Raw genomic sequence first — 19,215 nt, forward strand, 5'->3', positions numbered from 1 at the left:
ATCCTTTAGTTAGTCCTAAGTGGCAATAAAAGTCAAGTTTTAATATTTTGGCAATTTGAGGTAAAATGGTCCAAAAACATGCAATTTTGCATGTTTTCTAACAATTGCAGTGACAAAACTGTAAGACTTGGCACAAGTCTAAGCATTCAAAATCATAACTATAGGCTAAGAGTTAGCTCATAATTTTAATATTATTTGTTATTTTTGCTAATTGGTTATGAACAAGATTGGAAAATGTGTTTTCCAAAAAATTAGAATGCATAATTTGAAATTAGTCTTTGTTCAAGTCTTTGGGCCTGATTGTCACAGAATACGAAAAAGGTCGAAAAAGACCCTAAAAATGTATGTTTTTGGCCCTTATTTCCAAAAATTGACCAGACATTGAAATTTGACTTTTATTGCCAGTTAGGACTACCTAAAGGATTAGGATTAAGCTATATGTTTCATTTGGCAAATCCGGATAATATTTTTTTAATCCAAAAAAAATTAGTTCTGTATTTTTCTGGAATGGGGAGTAATTTACTACCACTACCAATAGGCAAAAATATTTCAGAAAACGACAATGCTGAAACCAAAAATGGGCTATTCCATTTAAAATCCACAACCCCTGTAGAAGATTTTGGAAATATCTTCCATAGAGGGAGTATGTTTTTCAATTGTAATTGGTCAGGGGTAACCATATTGAAACCCATACTCCCTTGTATTATCATTTTACCTATGTCTTCCACAACTGGAGTAAGTATTTCAAATAAAAGTTACCCAATTGTCTATTCTATTCATAACTCATTCTCCCTCTGTGGAGGATATTTCCAAAATCTTCCACAGGAGGAGTGTGGATTTTAGATGGAGTAGCCCAATGTTTGACTAACGAAGAGGTCAGACCCCCCGCGATGATGCATTCCAAGATCGTAACAACAAAGATGATATTAGTAGAAGACCAGCCTGTAGAGTTCGTGACTAACTCATAGAAAGTTATTTTGGGATCATTGATTGATTCTGAATCAATTTAGCTTGGGCTCACCTCCTGAAACTTCCGGGCATTCCGGGATTGCTTAGTTGTATTTCTCATGCAAGAAAACATATAATTAGACACCAAAATCACCGAAATCGGACGTTGTTTACTAGGGTCAGAATTCAAAAAGGTCGTTGACCTATGAACATTTTTCGACAAAGCGCCCTCTTGAAAGGTCTGACACATAACAAACTATACATTTTTGGAATCCTCATGACCACACGAGTAATTTGATATATTACTTGACATAATTGGAGCATTCTGAAAATTTGACCCCCATGTAACCTTGATTGACCCCTCCCCGGAGTGCCCGGAAGTTTCAGGAGGTGAGCCCAAGCTAAATTGATTCAGAATCAATCAAAGATCCTTTGTTCTATGAGTTAGTCACGAACTCTACAGGCTGGTCTTCTACTAATATGATATCAAAAGAAAAAGAAGATAGAAGTGTTATTGTCACAACTTTTATAGAGCTCAATTGATGAAATATCGACTGCTCAGTGCCAGAAGTGGGTAAGACCGACCAGAGAAGATGAGTTTCTCATCTTCTCTGGACCGACCTAATACCCTTAAGCAGTATGCAGACTTTTTATTAGACGTACAACATTGTATGTAACATCAGAGAAGTAACATATCTACGTTATTTAATCTATTGCCATTCTATTTCCAGTAATGTTTAAGTTCTAACGAATGTTTGATGACGTAAAATCGATAATATATTTCTACCAGATATTATACGTAACATATTATCGATTTTACATCATCAAACATTCGTTCGAACTTAAACATTACTGGAAATAGAATGGCAATAGATTAAATAACGTAGATATGTTACATACAATATTGTACGTAATATTCGGAGTCTGCATACTGCTTTTAGGCCTTAAAAGGCCTAATTTTTTGTCATGTTACGCCAATCAAACAATTTTGTTAAGAGCCTAATTTATTGTAATGATTATGCTGCCTGTATATTCTATTTTCAATATAGCATGTCATGCACTCGTACTTTGATAAATAAGAGTTTTTCTGGTTAAAATATAAATCTTCAACTTTATAGTGCATTTTGAGTGTAAATTGTGAATAATTATGATCCCTTGCTATCATTATCTTTTGTATGGTGGTAGTTGTCCCGTAAATCACTTCGATTATTATCTACTGAAACCACTCAACTATCTTTTGAAGATATAATAATTTAACTGAATTCACAATATACTAAAGGTCAAATTGATTTGACTTGAAATCACTCAAATACTGAAGAGATTATCAATTTCATGTTGACGGGAATTGACTTGATTTTACTTGAATCACACTGATTCTATCTACTTAAGGGCTGGGGTATGAACGTTTGGACAGTATTTATTGTGGGACATTAGAGCACATCAGACATATCGAACTGCATTCTGAATACGAAGAATGTCCTTCTGACATCAAATAATTTTGATTTTTTGAAATTCGCAATGTAATACACATATTATGTCAAATCATTAAAAATTGATATTTTTGATATTTAACAGTACTGGAAGTAAACTCTATAAATCTGATGATTTATACTTGAAGTGTGACAAATTATTGAAAATTTTGACCTTTCGTATTGAAGATATGGATTTTTTCCCAAAACACCAAACAAAATTAGGTCTTTTTGGGAAAAAATCCATATCTTCAATATGAAAGGTCAAAATTTTCAAATAATCGTCGGCTTTTCCTCCCAGCTACATACACTTTAAGAATATATCATTAGATTTATAAAATTTACTTCGAGGACTGTTATATATCAAAATGTGAAAAATGACAAATTTTAATAATTTGTCATAAAATTTGTATTATATCGTGAATTTCAAAAAATGAAAATTATTTGATATCAGAAAGACATTCTTAGTATTCAGAATGCAATTCGATATGTCTGATGTGCTCTAATGTCCCACAAAAATACTGTCGAAACGCTCAAAACGCTCATTCCAGATCCCTTAAGTTAACTCAATGCTGTTAAGGTCTATGGTTAAGGTGAGTCGGAGCAGTGCCTGAACTGTAGCGGTGTTTGTGCTTAAATATTGAGCAAAATAAAGCTCGCACTCATAGGGAAAGGTAGGGGAGAGCTGGCAGTGTTCGCGCTATTTTTTCTGACCAGTTAATTTTAAGGTTAAGGATGACCTGATTAGCCCATGTGAAAGCCCTATGCCTTGGCTATATACGACCACAATCTCAGAACTATAGGTCTAACAATAGCAACAGGATAGAGCAAACAAATTTCTTTTGCAAAGTGGCGAACTTGCTCCATTTTGGGGCAGGTTCGCCCATATGGTGATGGGGTTAGTTCAACCAGAGAAGATGAGAATAAGCCAGAGTCAGGATGTAGGTATCATTTATGCCTCAAATCACTAATTTATTGTAAGATCAGGGGTCCATTTCACTAAACTTTACGAAGCTCCGTAAGTCTTGAAATCATTCGTAACTTACGACGAGTCGTAAGTTCCATTTCACTAAACTTACATACGAACGGTACCCTTCGTAAGTAATAGGGATTTACTACAGGGACCCTTCGTAAAGTTACGTCTAGTATTGGGTACCCCCATATTCGTAACTTTACATACGGTTACTTGAGTTACGAAGAGAAGTTTAGTGAAATGGACCCCCGTGCAGAGTAGGTTTGATATGAAAATGGAAAATTGGAACAAATTACTATACACCTGATCCGTGAACTATGTCTTTTTGAAAGACTCTTCTTGTTATTATAGATAAGATGATGAATTGTTCATTAACACACCAAAGTAATTAGCGATAAATAATTATTCACCAAATTCTCACCTAATTGTGGTATTCAACTTTGTATCACAAAGGTAATTTGCCATTAACGCTGCCTTCATTAGATCAAAGAAATTGACTGATTTTCCGGAAATAAAGGCAGCGCAATTAAGTAAAATTAATATAGCCTTTTGCCCTCTTCTGACCCAAACTAAGTATTAGTTTTATTATACTGCAAAATATTTTGGACTGTACTGACCTTTTGAATACGAAAAATAAATTTTAATCTAATTGTACATCTGGTATCAAAAGCCGGGATCAAAAGAGAACGAACAAATATCTTAATTCAAACAAGCAGTTTAAAAGAACATGGGAAAATAGCAAAGCTTTACGTCGTAGACAACAATCGCTTAGTTATTTTTATAGAAAGTATCGGCTAGAATAAAGATAATTCATAACCTCATTAATTATACGCGACTAGATTTCGCGGTTCTCGAGTTGTAGACATCAGAATCCACAAATTTAAACCTCAGCGTGTAGCCCATCTTATTCTGCATCATTTACTGGAATCGATTGACCGATTGCGATGAAATGGGCAATTACATAACGCATGCGTCAATTCACTTCATTCCAAGTTTAACACAATGCGCACTAAAGTGGTTAAATGTCAATGGGCTTCTTGTATTGTTTTGAGAAATCCTTTTCGTTCTTTTTAAACAATCTGTTTCTTTCAAAACATTTAATTAGGTTTTGTTCAGATTTGAAAACAACCAGCACGATATTGAAAATGAAAGCTTGCATGTAAGATGATGCTTGGTACTTGTAAATGTATTTTTCGTTAATGTTGATATAAATGTTGCATAATGAATTATTGCATAAAAGAATCCCAGCTGGCTTAAAAAAATTCTCACAGACATTTAAGTTTTTGAAATCTTTCGTAGAAATTGTAATGCAAAGTTTAAATCTTTTAAAACTTCAACATTAATGTTGCATGGCATCAAAATTACACGTAAACTGTAAGCACTTGATCATTGTCATTCTTGGCTCAAATGTTCTTTGGAAATTTAAAATATAACATATTTGCACAACTTAAAGAATTAAGTTGGTAAGCTTCCAATTGCAGAAATCAATGTTTTCTCGGACAAAATGTTATTCATCTTCAGTGAAAGCATGAATAACATAACACCGTCGGATTATAAAATAGATAATGTGGACTAAATTTGAGATACACAAACTTTAGGAAGCGGTGAGCGAGTATGAAAAAGGCGCCTGTGATAAAACTTGGAATGAACTGCATTGATGCGCGCATTATGTAATCGTTAATTTCTTCGCAACCAGTCAACCGAATCAAATAAAATGTTCGTACGTGATGCACAATAAAATAGGCTATGCGCTACATATTAAATTTTTTGATTTTGATTCCGATGTCTACTTCGACTTACTTTCAATTTTATTCACTCGGTAATTTTTTCTGGGACACCCTGTATACTTAATTCACTTAAGTGCACTTTTGTATTGTCGTGTCCCCCTTCAGAGTTCATGCAGCCTGAGCCAGCCAAAGTCCAATAGAAATATGTACAAGCGTGTCATTTGACACATGACTTCATCGGATTCTGAAGTTATAAATTTCTCAAATAATTATTTTCCTATTTGGTTTGCCGAGAGGAGTAATTTAAGACAAATTTCTATTGAATCGGTGTATTTTGACAATTGGCTTCTGTGCATGAGATATTTGACATTTGACCTTATTAATTTTACTATAATTTACTTTTTTATTCCTAGCAATGAGAGAAACAATTTCAAGTACATTACAACATGGTAGAACAAATATGAACTTTTAGCCCCATTATGACCTTCGACCCCTCGTGGGAAGTATAAGGGGCATTTTACAGCAGCTTACAGCGATACCCAATTTTAATGCTTATCCACGTGACATCTAAATTTCGAATGTCAGCACACTCTATAAGGATTGATTTGGAATAACTCACTATTATGGACCAAAATGGCCTCATCCCAATGGCATAGTTCAATAACCTCAATTAAACAATATAGGGAAAAATTTGACCTCAAGTTTCAGAGTATGAGTTTTTGTACCCAAATTTTCAAATGTCATTCAATGAATGTGCAAATGTATTGGGGTTATAAAGAACTATGCCTTGATAGATGAGCATGTTGTGGATCCTAGTGACTGCCATTTTCTTAACCTCCGATTCTTGGCACTGAAGTAGAATGGAGCACCCAAAGTGTTTGCCCCTGGTCTTGTTCAAGTAAAGAAACATTATTTGTTGTTATTTTCAATTTGCCTTTACTTTAGATGTCATTTAAACTGAAAAATGTTAAAATATACCAGAAAAATGTGAAGGCAGTTATTCGATATAGCGCCTTTTGGAAACGATCTCTACAATAACTTATGGTGTCTTTATTGCGCTTGCATGTGCTTTTATATTGAAGATATACATTTTTATTTCAAAAAGACTTTAAAATTGCAGGTCTTTTGGGGGATCATACTTATCACTCGCACCTGTAAGATTAGTATCTTTGAAAAGAACCGTGAACTATGTCTTTTTGAAAGACTCTTCTTGTTATTATAGATAAGATGATGAATTGTTCATTAACACACCAAAGTAATTAGCGATAAATAATTATTCACCAAATTCTCACCTAATTGTGTTATTCAACTTTGTATCACAAAGGTAATTTGCCATTAACGCTGCCTTCATTAGATCAAAGAAATTGACTGATTTTCCGGAAATAAAGGCAGCGCAATTAAATAAAATTAATATAGGCTTTTGCCCTCTTCTGACCCCAAACTAAGTATTAGTTTTATTATACTGCAAAATATTATTTTGGACTGTACTGACCTTTTGAATACGAAAAATAAATTTTAATCTAACTGTACATCTGGTATCAAAAGCCGTGATCAAAAGAGAACGAACAAATATCTTAATTCAAACAAGCAGTTTAAAAGAATATTGGAAAATAGCAAAACTTTACGTCGCGTCGTAGACATAACAATCGCTTAGTTATTTTTATAGAAAGTATCGGCTAGTATAAAGATAAATTCATAACCTCATTAAGGGATCTAAAATGAGCGTTTATTGCGTTTCGATAGTATTTTTGTGGGACATGAGAGCACCTCAGACCTATCGAATTGCATTCTGAATACGAAGCATGTCTTTCTGATATCAAATAATTTTCATTTTTTGAAAATCACAATATAATACAAATTTTGTGACAAATTATAAAAATTTGATATTTTTCAAATTTTTGATATATAACAGTCCTCGAAGTAAATTATATAAATCTAATGATATATTCTTAAAGTGTATGTAGCAGGAAGGAAAAGCCGACGGTCAATTGAAAATTTTGACATTTCATATTGAAGATATGGATCCCCAAAGCCCCCCGCAAAATACTCGCATGTACGTGTTATGCATCCGAACAATTTACGTGGGCGCTGGCCGCTGTATTTGGACATCACACGATTGCTCGCTAGTGTGATTGGTTGCTCGCGGTATTTTCCTAATAGGCTAATCGATTTTTTACAGGAAACGGAAGATACGGTTCAAATTAAATTTTGCTTTCAAAATGTCAAGCATATACTTAATTCACAATTTAAGTGCACTTTTGTATTGTCGTGTCCCCCTCCAGATTTCATTCCACCAAAGTCCATGCAATAGAAATATGTACATTGTAGGGTGGGCCAAAAAACACATTTTTTTCTCGGATCGACTTTGGAACTCTCGGAGAATTTTACTGGGGTACATACTAGTATTGTACTGAAATATCAGTAATATCGGAGCATGTTTCGCCCAGGTAGTAGATTTTCACAAAATCCCTACTTTTTTGCTATTTCTTACTGTATAACTCTATATAGAGAAATCAGTAGAAACAATCTGGGAAAAGTAGGCATTCAGATGCCATCCTACCCAATATTAAACACTTTGGGTAGTTTGTTTGGACCCTCTAGAACATCACCAAATAGCAAGCCATCTACAATTGGTTACCATTATTTTTGCTAAAGACACGCATGTAAGTCAAATATTAATGATATTTGAGTTGCTATATTAAGGGGTAGGGGTAGCATTATGGAGAATTTCCCCAGTTCTACTCAGTCAAATTTCCCAAATGCGGTATTGTTGCACATATATGAACTGCAGCATTGCCAAAAATAAATGCTATATGATTTTCGGTTATCCATGTTTTAACCAGAGGTCAAAAGGTCACACAGCCTTGAAAATTACAACAAATCAGGCGTCACATGACCCTTTAACCCCTGGTCATGTCAGAGCTGCTCTAAATTCATATCTCATGTATTGTTTGTACTTTTGCAGTTCATATCTACCCAACAAGACAAAGATTGTGAAATTTGACTCCGTAGAACTGGGGAAATGCTCCATAATGCTACCCCTACCCCTTAATTTAGCGACTCAAATATCATCAATATTTAACTAAATACAGGTCTCTAGCAAAAAATAATGGTAACCAATTGGAAACTGCTTGCTATTTGGTGATGTTCTGGAGGGTCTAAACAAACTACCAAAATTGTTTAATATTGGCTATGATGTCATCTCAATGCCTACTTTTCCCAGGTTGTTTCTACTGATTTCTCTATATAGAGTTATACAGTAAGAAATGGTGAATAAGTAGGGATTTTGTGAAAGATCTTACTGATATTTTAGCACAATAGTAGTATGTACCCTAGTAAAATTCTCCGAGAGTTCCAAGTCGATCCGAGAAAAAAAGTGTTTTTTGGCAAACCTGTACAAGCATGTCATTTGATTTCATCGGATTCTGAGGTTATAAATTTCTCAATTATGTTCCTATTTGGTTTACCGAGAGGAGTAATTTCAGACAAATTTCGATTGAATCGGTGCATTTTGACAATTGGCTTCTGTGCATGAGATATTTGCCATTTATTTGACCTTATTTACTCTATAACTATAATTGGGTTTTTTTTATTCCTAGCAATAAAAGAAACAATTTGAGGTAAAATGGAAAGATTAGGGTGAGGGAAAATTCCAAATTAGATTGAGAAATCAGCCCCATTATGACCTTCGACCCCTCGTGGGAAGTATAAGGGGCATAGAAAAAAATGGAACCAATTCTAGTTTTATCCTTTGAGGTGTAAGGATGCAAAAAAACATTGGTTCCATTAATGTAGGAAAACTAGATGCTAACTCCAAAATCACCACATAGCGCCCTGTACTATATAGTAACTAGTACTAAAACATAAAAGGTGACGTGGTATATCGAAAGCAGATAGTTTTGGGCAGGATCGTAAATGGAGAAATAGCTAAAAATCTGCCCGGGATGATTTTTTCACAATTTGGGTTTGTTGCGAATTTGTGATGTTATTAAGGGATCTAAAATGAGCGTTTATTGCGTTTCGACAGTATTTTTTGTGGGACATGAGAGCACCTCGGACCTATCGAATTGCATTCTGAATACGAAGCATGTCTTTCTGATATCAAATAATTTTCCTTTTTTGAAAATCACAATAGAATACAAATTTTATGACAAATTATAAAAATTTGATATTTTTCAAATTTTTGATATATAACAGTCCTAGAAGTAAATTATATAAATCTAATGATAACAACAAGAATAAACTTAGATGAAACCATCACTACAGATAAAGTGCTCAATATTCTTAAAGTGTATGTAGCAGGAGGAAAAGCCGACGGTCAATTGAAAATTTTGACCTTTCATATTGAAGATATGGATTTTTTTCCCAAAAAGACCTAATTTTTTTGGTGTTTTGGGGAAAAAATCCATATCTTCAATACGAAAGGTCAAAATTTTCAATTGATCGTCGGCTTTTCATCCCACCCACACACACTTTAAGTATAAATCATCAGATTTATAAAGTTTACTTTAAGTACTGTTAAATATCAAAAATATCAATTTTTAATGATTTGCCATAAAATGTGTATTAAATTGCGAATTTAAAAAAAAATCAAAATTATTTGATATCAGAATGACATTCTTCGTATTCTGAATGCAATTCGATATGTCTGATGTGCTCTGATGTCCCAAAATAAATACTGTCCAAACGTTCATACCCCAGCCCTTAATGTTTTTAAACATTTAAAAATATTGTCTGATAGTTTCAGACCGTAATGTAACTGGCTTCTTGTATTTTTGGAGACATTTTTCAAGGTAATTCTTACTCTCAACATTGTCAATAATATGTTTAAAGGCCGATATCTCAATTTCATAATACCATAACTTACGAACTCAATATCTTCGCTGGAAATGTCCGATTTCATTGGGGAAAACGGCGTTGTGGAGCAAAATATCTCTATATTTAAGATTATGTAAAAACCTCAAAATTGATAAAAGTGTCTGTTTTTGGCATGACACGTCACAAATACATTAAAAAACATTAGTTTACGCACACTAATTTACTACCACAACCATTAGCCAAAAATATTTCAGAAAACGACAATGCTGAAACCGAAAATGTTTGACGAACGAAGAGGAGAGACCGCGATGACGCTTTCCAGGATCGTAGCAACCACGATGATATCAAAAGAAGAAGATAGTGTAATTGTCAGAGCCTAAGCCTAAGTGATGACATATCGAATGCTCAGTGCCAGAAGAGAGTAAGTGCAATAGCAGCCATATATGTACAGGTGCAATGTGCAATAAAATATACTGTGTGTAAATTGCCAAATATTCACAGGGCAGCTATTGCACTTACCCACTTCTGACACAGAGTGGTCGATATAGTTTGGGACATCGTAACGCAAACTTTATACAAAGTTGGTCAAAACATAGAATCCATTTTTATTTTAAAATCCTGCTAAACTTTCTAGGTTTGAAAACTTTATATAAATGATATGCTCATTTTACGTAAAAGTGTTATCACTAGAGTTTCAACTGCCACTTTACTTTTCAAATCCCGTTGAACTCTGTGCAAAAGATGTTGTTTTAGAATTGCCCGTGTGTCGTCATTACTTGGTCGATTTCAGATCTAAAGTGATGTATGCATGAAGGATAATTCACACCTACTGTAGATAACATAAAATGTGAAATCGACCAACTTTTTGAAGGTGTTTTTATTGTAAATATATCTGTCCAAATTCAAATTTAACCATGCACGTGTGTATGCAGTGGGCGGGCAGTGGTGTCATGTTCACTCACACAGCTGTGCTAACCGCAAGACTTCTGGGAAGTGCTTTTAAATCATCCTCTGCTATGGACCACAATGGCCTCATACCAATTAATGGCATAGTTGAATAACCTCAATTAAACAATAATAGGGAAAAATTTGACCTCAAGTTTCAGAGTATTTCAAAGGTCATTCAATGAATGTGCAAATGTATTGGATTTAAGAACTGTGCCTTGATAGATTAGCATGTTGGGGATCATAGTGACTGCCATTTTCTTAACCTCCGATTCTTGGCACTGAAGTAGAATGGAGCACCCAAAGTGCTTGCCCCTGGTCTTGTTCAAGTAAAGAAACATTATTTGTTGTTATTTTCATATTTGCCTTTACTTTAGATGTCATTTAAACTGAAAAATGTTCAAATATACCAGAAAAATGTGATACAAGGCAGTTATTCGATATAGCGCCTTTTGGAAACGATCTCTACAATAACTTATGGGTGTCTTTATTGCGCTTGCATGTGCTTTTATATTGAAGATATACATTTTTATTTCAAAAAGACTTTAAAATTGCAGGTCTTTTGGGGGATCATGCTGATCACTCGCACCTGCAAGATTAGTATCTTTGAAAAGAGCGGTATTATATTCAAGCTATGAATGCAGACATACACAGGTGATGAGAACAACCTGCTTGTAGTGCAGCGCGATATATTCAAAAATAGTTTTACCCTATTGCTATGGTAGTTAATCCGATTATTACATCACTTCGTCAGCGAATTGTAAATCTACGTACATGACGTGATTCGCTGCAGGGCGAATTTCTATTGGTTCCTTTACCTGTACACAAATAATTATTTACCTGGTGTGTACACTGTGTTGCACTTAATAGCTAACGAAAGTCATGCGCGTATTTTCGTGGGTGGTTTTAGGGCGCGAGCCTCCGGGGTAAAACAGAGGATGATTTAAGCACTACCCAGCGCTCCACTGGGGTCAACTTGCGGTTAGCACAGCTGTGTGAGTGAACATGACACCACTGCTCGCACACTGCATAGACGTACGTGCACGGTTAAATTTGAATTTGGACTGATATATTTACAATAAAAACACATTTAAAATGTTGGTCGATTTCACATTTTATGTCATCTACAGAAGGTGTGATTTATCCTTCATGCATACATCACTTTTGTTCTGAAATCGATCAAGTAATAATGACACACACGCAATTCTAAAACAACATCTTTTGCACAGAGTTCAATGGGATTTGAAAAGTAAAGTGGCAGTTGAAACTCTCGTGATAACGCTTTTACAGTGCATGATGGGGCTTCCTTAAATCATTCTCTGGGGGTAAAAGCAGGGGCGGCCAAAAACGGGCGGCGGCCAAAAAGTTATCAAAGAAACAAGGGCGTAAAAATTATGAAAAGGGGGCGGCAAAATTTACCTTTCTACAGCCCCCTGGGTAGCAGGGCTGTCAACTTTTTGGAATTGCTTGGCCTGAGACAGAGGCGTACCGGGATTTGCCGACTCAAATGTTCATTTTGCAATATGATTATTTGAGCCACGGCGCTCGAGAATGTAAAAAGCGGGAGGGGGGGGAGGGGGTAGGAACAACAAATTATTCATGACGATGCGTGAGATTTTACTCATTTTCCAGTTTTTTGCGTGACATTTACTACCCAGGCGTGAGATTATACTACCTTGGCGTGAGACCGTGAGAAAATGACCCAATGCGTGAGACTCACAGCCAATGCGTGAGACTCACAGCCAATGCGTGAGAGTTGACAGCCCTGCTGGGTAGGGGCGGCCACGGTACACCACTGAAAGCCACAAAAGCGTGAAGAATGTCAAGAATGACTGCTATTTCCTTTCAGCAAAATTACAACAACAAAAAAGGAAAATTGTAATCCCCTTTAATAAGGCAGCTGTGCATTCTAAGTAAAAGTGTCATTAATTATTAACGCGAGGCATATGAAAGTATTTCTTTATTTTTATTTTTTTATATATATATATTTGCCTTATTTTTGAGATATTGAGCACAACGGCAACCAAATGAACTTGTCAAAACTTCACACAAAATCGGAAATATATTATAATAAAACATTTTAAAAATTAAAAAACCGTTGCTGGAGCCGATCTTACTTTCTTTTTATTATAAGCATAAATGCTGTATTTATTGACTTATCGTGTACCTAAATCGTCATTTTACGGATAAAACGAACATTGAAATAATGGAAGTTGAAGATAAAAGTGGTCACCTTTTGTACTTTGATTGAAGGTCAAAGGAGAGTGTAGACTATGCCATAGTCGAATTTTATTAAAAATATGTTATTATTAGTCATGATGAACCCATTTCGTTAAACTCAAAATTATACTGATGTTTATTAAAATTAAAGTATTCAATAGTAAAATGGTCATAAAGAGTTAAAAATATCAGATGATTATAGTGACAATAAAAGTAATTGAATGCAACATTATCTTGCATAATTATAATGGCTCACTTTAATACTGAACAATTCTGATTTTGGAATCTACCAGTTTATTGATAGCGAACCCGAAGATACTTGGGAAGCTAACAAAGAGAGGGAGTAGGGTGACTGAAAAGATCAGATGTGAAAATCTATCAATTGTGCACACATTAATTAAATCAGAGTTTTAAGCTTAAATACAATATCCAGAGTATGCACAATGGGCAAGTGGACTACGGGGTAGTCTAAGGAGAGTGCGACAACGTTTGTTTTTCTCTCACACATTGCACGAGCTTTGGGTACGTCCACAGCCCCTTGAGAAGTTCGACCGAAATCAATTCATAACTTGACATTTAAATCGGACGAAAGAAAAAAAAAAAAACCGTCCACATTTTATGAACTAAAACGGAGCCTTTTGACCACGAGGTCCTTGTGAGATCAGTGATTCCATATGTTGCGCCGCAAAATAAGCGATGCGTAGGTGCATAGCGTCGGCCCTATCCACGGGTTTTAGTTGTACAACTACGCAATGCGATGCGTTGTTGCGCGTGTGTACCCGCTGATTCAACATGTTCAACATGGAGTTTCTTTACTGCGAACATGTGTGAAATAGCGAAATAACATCTTTCCAAAAATGCAGTTGGGGTTTACAAATCTGTATTTTCTTTGCTTGTATTTATAAAAATTTAAAAAAATTCAAAGTGCATAATAAGTTTATTGCTGAAAGGTATCGGTACCAAATGGAGCCGACATAAGATCACTTCGACATGATCGAAGGACCAATTAATAATATTAACCTCTCCATTATTGCAGTCAAATTACCTTCATATCTAACAAATTCTATACCCGTTCAATTTGTGAAATAACCATGAAGATTGTTTATGAATACAATTTGATAATAATAAAAGAACCATCACACCAATTGTCATAGAATGCGGTGATATGCGTGCGAACAAGATTCCAGATAAAAAGTAATTTCTATATTCAAGGTTACTATCACAGACTACTACAGACCTTTCGCAACTATAGTTTGATCAGCTCGTAATAGGCGGGAAATGTTGGTTTTTACCACTACGCCGAAAAGTAGCCCACGTTAAGAGTGCTATTAGTTGACTTGTCTGGTTAATATTTTGTATGTTGAAGAAAGTAGACAAAGTGAATTAATAATTCATGATGCTTCTCAAGACAAATTTCAAAATAAAATATTTTGATATCAATCCGCGATGTTAAAGGCCCGCCGATTACGAGCCACAGAATTCTAATATACACAAGAATCGGTTATCCCTATACCGATGCGTGGCCGCAAACGTAACCGTCCCGGCTGAAAAATGAATCAAAAAAAGGTACGGCAAGAACGATCCTGGTATCCAATTCTATGCAATTGAGTTGAAGGAGGTTACGTGAACATGAACACTAATTCTCATCTAGCTTTACTAAAAGATCTTTGTTGCGAGCTGATCAAAGTATAGTCAAAGTCTCAGCATCACCTGACCGATTGTTCCATGAAATGCAATAGGCGAAACTGCTACGCACGTACTGCGTATTTTTACGGTCTTTCGCGTAAACGGGAAGACACGCAAAGCTCTATCGCGTGTATGCGAAGGCACGCAGCCCTGCGCACGATCGAACAATCGGCCCTCATGAATATACGAGAATCCACAGCATAGAAAGCACGGGGACGTTCCGTCAATACTCAGATCATGCACAATCGCGTGCAATCCCGCGGTTTTTGAAGTTGGCTAAAAAAAGGGCGCTTCAAAGAAATTGTATTTTTTGCTCTCCGAATATTAGACTGATTGGAATAAACATACAGTAATATAGTTAAAGAACCACTTCTTTCATATATCGTGACATAATTGTCAAAATGATCGGTTTTGATGGTGAATTTTACTGTCCAAAAGTAACCTGGTTACAAGAGCATAGAGTGTCAGTTATATCCACTACTTGTATCTTCATCGATCCAGAACAAAAGGTACATAAATCATTGACAATAGAGTACAATGTTGCCAACACTGCGGTTAAAGCGCCAAATATTTGTGCTAGTTCAATTTATAACATATTTAAGATCCCAAATGTATTGGGAACTTTCATAATGATTGCATATTATCATTTTGGAAGAAAAAAAGAAAAATCTAAAAATTTAAAAAGGCTTTAACGTTAGATCCCGGGTTTGAAAGTATACATATCTTTACGAGTTGATGGAGCAATATACATCAATCGATGGGTTATCAATGAAGTGTCTCTTCGTTGGCTAGTAGCTGACGTGTGACATTTGGCTCGGACTGGGAGGTCAATTGTTGATTTGCCACGCCTTTGTGCTTCTTTCACTGCTTGAGCGAGACTGACTGAACGAGATGGGTTCAAACAGGAATAATAGACAAAGGGATAGGCATCCTAGTCTGCTGCCCTCTTTCGAAATATGTATCCTAGGTCTCACAATAGGCGGATTAGCGGCCATTTTGTCTTCGACATCACGTGTCCTTATATTTTAGTACACAAATATATAAGTTAACAGGTTTACTATTTTAAAATTATATTTTGAGTATACAATATATTCTGTGAGTAAATAGATCAAATGACGATGATTGTTTAGGTATTATATGCTTGATAGAATTAAACTGTTTGACCAGCTAGTATTCTCCTCCGCCGTCAGTGTGATTCCAGTCACTCCATGTACCGTGTTGCGAAGGTGGAGGAGTCTAAAGCTGTATTGACGAACACGCATGCGTTAAAAATATGTAGCCTAGGTCGAACAATAGCGTGACGTAGTTTCCGGCATTGTTCCTATGCACTTTCACCCTCCTGTGTCAAATAGCTGTGAGTGAAGCTCTTCGATGGCAATGGATGAATGGAAAAGTCTCTGGCTCTTTCGCGTTGTAGTAAACTAGTACAGCTACTATAGTCTAATATGGGTGAAATATTTCCTGTTCAGGCCCATGATATCGTATTTCCCGGACATTGCTAATTTTGGGACATCGATAATGTTGGGGCGTTCGTGAATATTAATTATATGAGATCATACCGATCATCTTCGCGATGAGGACGTTGATGAGATGGGGATGAAATCCTTTAGGGCGTGTACCTTTAGGGTGGACGAAATGTAAGGAAAGTCAAATCTTAAAAACTTATAGTTACATATTCTTACGCATGGGCATGGCTGAAGCAATAAATCATAAACGCTTAAAGCAGTATGCAGACTCCGAGTATTAGAGGTACAATGTTGTAACTTGTATGTAACAGATCTACGTTATTTAATCTATGGCCATTCTATTTCCAGTAATGTTTAAGTTCATACGAATGTTTGATGGCGTAAAATCGATAATATGTTACGTATAATATCTGGTAGAAATATATTATCGATTTTACGTCATCAAACATTCGTTAGAACTTAAACATTACTTGAAATAGAATGGCAATAGATTAAATAACGTAGATATGTTACATACAATATTGTACGTCTAATAAAAAGTTTGCATACTGCTTTACGTTTGAGATTCAACGAGAAAAATATTTCTTTACCGTGATCAGTGTATAATACTATTGATATTAGAGAGTCGTTTCGATTGATATTGACAAGAATCGTTATACGAATTGTATAAAAAGAACTGTTGCCTGGGGAATAGTTCAGTTTTGACGAAATTCTTAAAAAGTTAAAAAGCGGGGCATAGCTAATTCAATGAATGCACTTTTTAACTAATTCGATAACAAAACTCTATATATGATTTATATAAAAAAGACTTACAGATTTCATGATACATTGGAGCGTTGGAAAAAGGTTCAAGGGCATTGGATCCACTATTGTCTGAAATAGGTAACGGAACTAATAATATTTTTGATCTCCTCATAACTGCATAGTGTGGGGTCATTAAGGCGATAATAATAACCTGCACAAAAATAAAGGTTACTCCAAACAATTGTGGAACGTATGATAATAGAGGTTGGGTTATGCTGGCTCCACCAAAAAACAAACGTGGAAAACAAGTGTAAAGGACAAAAAGGACAAAAAGTACAAACAACAACAACCATAAATATATATATAGCACGGAGGGGGGCACTCATATGTAAATGTGGTATGGGTATGTACAGCGGTCAAGGGTCCCTTTACAGGCTTTCCTACAGTTTCTAAGTTAAGACCCACATTTGGAAAATGCTCCAGTTCTTTTAGCCTCAAACTCTGACAATTATAGCTCTTTAGCTGACATTTGGAGAAAAAAAATTTAGCTTCAACGCCTATAATTTCCCCAAATTTTAGTTCACAAGACGCATCAAAAATGTTGAAATATCAGCACACCCTACCAAAATGTCAGTTAAGTACCCCATCCCCCGGATAAATAGACCAACTTACAAATAAAGTCACAAATTGATTGAATGGATACCGCTTTTCCATTTAAGCACTCAAACAATTAATTTAAATTTAAATAATAATGTATTACAACTTCTGCATGAATCTATTAATTTTGCTTCATCAAATCACTTTTTTTCTGTTTGAAATAAATTCATTTGGGAACAAAAACATACATAGTGGTAAAGAAACATGTCTTTTTATCATACAGGTGGTATGCTGAGCCTGATTTGCTCGGCTTTATCTCGAACAAATTCGCCATGCGTGGCTGCTAAAGAACTAGTGGATTCGCCCTACTATCATGACAATTTCTGACACGAAGATATAGAGATGTGCGTCTTTTGCGGTACTGATATTTTATATAATTTTTTTAATGTTCTATATAATGTGATTAGTGATGTGACAGGAATTTTAGTTATTTTTATTACCTTGGGTGCACCCCATTTTAAAAGTTGTGTGCAATTTCATCTGATGCAGGGCATTTTGAAAATGAATTTACAATTTTGTAGGACGTTCAACATAAGGCTAAATATTTTGCACAGACACAGTAACAATGAATTTCAGCGTTTTGTTTCATTTTGAACAGTGTTTGTGAATATTACAAAGCATGTTGTCTTTTCATTCACAACACTGGGATATGGATATCTATATGTGACGTGTCATGTCAAAAGGAGACACTTTTGGGCAGGATCGTAACTGGAGAAATAGCCAAAAATCTACCCGGGGTGATTTTTTCAAAATTTGGGTTGCGAATTTGTAATGTTATTAATGTTAAAAATATTGTCTGATAGTTTCAGAGCGGAATATACCTGGCATCTTGTATTTTTGAGACCATTTTCAAGATAATTCCTACTCTCAACGTTGTCAATAATATTTTTAAAGGCCGATAGCTCAATTTTCAATTTTATAATACCATAACGTACGAACTCAATATCTTGGCTTAGGAATGTCCGATTTCATTGGGAAAAAAGATATGTAAAACCCTCAAAATTGATAACCTGCCCAAAAGTGTCTCCTTAATGACACGTCACATATAGTTTTAGACAACCGAGCGTTATTGAATACGGTATGACTGGTAAGGTGACTTCTAATCAGAATCTAATGTACTAAGGGCTTTGTTACCCTTTGCACATCAGACACATCTTTTGAAATTTGCGATATAATACATAATTATTAGAAATTGACATTTTTGATATTTAACAGTCCTCGAAGTAAATTTTATAAATCTAATGAAATGTGCTTAAAGTGTTTGGAGCTGGTAGGAAAAGCCGACCATGATATGTTGACCTTTCGTATTGAAGATATACATGAAGTTTCCCAGAAGACCTAAACAATTTCATAAACAAAGTCTACATAGTTTACGTCGAGGACTGTAAAATAATACTCACCGAAATTTAATTTGCTCCCCCCCCCCCCTCACCAAGAAAGCTGGCTATGCCACTAAAGGGCACCACTTCCCGCAATTACCCCCAAGCACTGCATTGTGCTGTAATGACACTTCTACAAAATTCAAGAATTTGCCTCTATAATGTCTTGAGCTTTTTTACCAG

This window comes from Amphiura filiformis, chromosome 2 (assembly GCF_039555335.1).
Source record: "Amphiura filiformis chromosome 2, Afil_fr2py, whole genome shotgun sequence".
NCBI lineage: Eukaryota > Metazoa > Echinodermata > Ophiuroidea > Amphilepidida > Amphiuridae > Amphiura > Amphiura filiformis.